The sequence below is a fragment of the Triticum aestivum genome, chromosome 5B (genome assembly GCF_018294505.1).
Source record: "Triticum aestivum cultivar Chinese Spring chromosome 5B, IWGSC CS RefSeq v2.1, whole genome shotgun sequence".
NCBI lineage: Eukaryota > Viridiplantae > Streptophyta > Magnoliopsida > Poales > Poaceae > Triticum > Triticum aestivum.
The window spans coordinates 686,554,780-686,557,897 of NC_057807.1; positions in this window are offsets into that span (position 1 = coordinate 686,554,780).

Below are 3,118 nucleotides of genomic sequence, written 5' to 3' on the forward strand. Positions count from 1 at the left end.
CGTAAGCCACACAGCCAATGTTAGTAAAAGTTTTTCAGTGACTAGACTCAACTTCGGCCAAGGAGTTGGAAAGGGGGCTACCTACAGGCAGTCGGCTCTGATACCAACTTGTGACGCCCTCGATTCAATCGTACACTAATCATACACGCAAATGTGTACGATCAAGATCAAGGACTCACGGAAAGATATCACAACACAACTCTAGACACAAATTAAAATAATACAAGCTTTATATTACAAGCCAGGGGCCTCGAGGGCTCGAATACATCAGCTTGAATACAAACGAGTCAGCGGAAGCAACAATATCTGAGCACAGACATGAGTTAAACAAGTTTGCCTTAAGAAGGCTAGCACAAAACAACAACGATCGAAAAGGCAAGGCCTCCTGCCTGGGAGCCTCCTAACTACTCTTGGTCGTCGGCGTCCGTCACGTGGTAGTAGGCATCCTCGGGGTAGCAGCCGTCGTCAAAGGTGGCATCTGGCTCCTGGACTCCACTATCTGGTTGCAACAACCAGAAAGAAGAAAGAAGGGGGGAAAGGGGAAGCAAAGCAACCGTGAGTACTCATCCAAAGTACTCGCAAGCAAGGATCTACACTACATATGCAACATTATCAACGGAAGGCTGTATATGTGGACTGGGCTGCAGAAATGCCAGAATAGAGAGAAGACCTAGTCCTATCGAAGACTAGCTTCTTCTGGAAACCACCATCTTGCAGCAAACACGAGGGAGTAGAGTAGCATAAAGTAAAGTGGTAGTAGTGTTATCAACCTCGGCCAGAGATCCTTTCTCGACTCCCTGCGAGAAAGCAATCCCAGAGCCATACTATCCAGTTATCATCACAATCAAATCCTCATCACCATCCAGTTCTCATCACAAGTATCCAGTTCTAGTTGTATCGATCGGGATACAACTCCAAGTGTCCGTTACCGTAGGACAGGCTATGCATAGATTAGTTCTTCCCTGCAGGGGTGCACCAACTTACCCACCACGCTCGATTGACTCCGGCCGGACACACTTTCCAGGGTCATGCCCGGCCTCGGCCAAACAATACGCCGCAACCCGACCTAGGCTTAATAGAGAGGCCAGCACGCCGGACTAAACCTATGCCCCCAGGGGTCATGGGCCATCTCCCCGGAAACTCCTGCACGTTACGTACGCGGCCGGTGAGCAGACCTAGCTACCTCCCTAAAAAGGCAGGAGCTTACCAGTCCAACCCGGCGCGCGCCGCTCCGTCGCTGACGTCTATTAAGCTTTGGCTGATGTATACGACGCAGAACGCCCATACTATGCCCACGTGATGGTTAGTGCTATCAGGCCAGAGGCCCCTCGGATCAAATATCCAAATCGTAGTGGATTAGGAACGCGCGGTAACAAGCAGAGACTCACGAAAGAGGTGACCCCGTTGCCCCGTCTCGAGGACTTGCGGCAAGGGCTAAGAATGCCCGGCCACGCCTCGTAATTATCTCACGGGCACCTTCCAGGTCAACCCGTCTCCACATCACTTTCCAAGTAACAGTTGTAAAGTCCAAGTATCCGTGTGTCCAAACATCAAGAGGAAAACCCAAGGAATCACCCCCGGTGGGTTCCACTCAATGTAATCATCAAGGTGAACGTAGAGGAATCACCCTCGAGGTTCACACTTGAGGGGTTGCACGACAGAGCCGTATCAGAAGTGGTTAAGGAGGAAATCACCCTCGATGACCACGACCGAATAGCTACACTACAGGTTAACATCAGAAGTGCTGTAGAGGTCTCACCCTCGGCACTCGATAGTAACCCAGCAGTGTCGAGCCACTAAGGGGAAAATGATGTGCGGTGCCGGGGCCTGGTCTTCAATCCCGTTGAACGGGTCTTCAATGATGAAGCAGGGGCAACAAGGACAAGGTGGGGGGTCACTGATGGATCACTAACCAACCTATACTAAGCAGATTAGGATAAGCAGGTAAGGTACAATAACAGGTACAAAAGCAGGCTATGCATCAGAATAGGAGCATACAATAACAGTAGCAAAATCTAATGCAAGCATGAGAGAATGGAATGGGCGATATCGGAATGATCAAAGGGGGGGCTTGCCTGGTTGATCTGGCAAGGAGGGGTCGTTGTCGACGACGTAGTCGATCACCGGGGCATCAGCGGCCTCGGGGTCTACCGGAGAGAAGAGGGGGAAGAAACAGTAAATACATAGCAAACAGAGGTAACACTAAGCATGACATGACGATACGTAGCGCTAAGCGTGCTCTAACGCGGTCCTAGACGTTAATGGTGAAGGGGGAAATCAACCGGGAAGGTGTTCCCGGTTCCGGACCTGTGTCAGACAGATGACCGGAGGGGGAAAGTTCCATGTTCAGCATGCTAGGGGCATGTGACAGATGAACGGACCGCGTATTCGGATTTGTTGGATTTTTCTGAGCAACTTTCATATAGAAAACATTTTCATCCGAGTTACGGTTTATTTTCTATGAATTTTTAAAGTTTTATTAATATTCAGAAATTATTTATATTAACAGAAATGGAATATGACGTCAGCATGACGTAGGAGCGACGTCAGCAGTCAACAGTGCGGTTGACTGGTCAAAATGACCAGTGGGGCCCACTTGTCATGGACAGGGGCCTTAACAGTGTTTATTAAAACTACTATGAGGTTAATTGGCAACTGGGCCCCACATGTCAGTGACTCATTAAGTTAACTAAATATTTTAAATAAATAAAACATTGATTAAGGGAGTGGGGCCCGCATGTCAGCGGCTGGGGCCTGCCCAGTCAACACGGTTGACCAGGTCAACATGGTTAGCTGGGGTCCGGGGACCCACGGGCAGCGACCTGGGGTGGACCCCATGCGGCGCCAGCTCAGCGGAGCCGCCGGAGTTGCTTCGATGAGCCTCGCGCGGTGGCGCTCTCGCCGGAGGCGATCGGAAATCGCGTACGGGGCACCAAATCGTGCGTTGCAACTTGCGTTAGAACGAGGAGAGCGCACCGCGTCCATTTACGGCGGCGGCGCGGCCCGTAACTGGCTAGAACAACGACGATGAGAGGCCGGGCGGACGCCGGCGTTCGGCCGCGGTCGGAAACGAGGCTAGAGGGCACGGGGAGGCACGAGCTCGAGCTCGTTGGGCTCA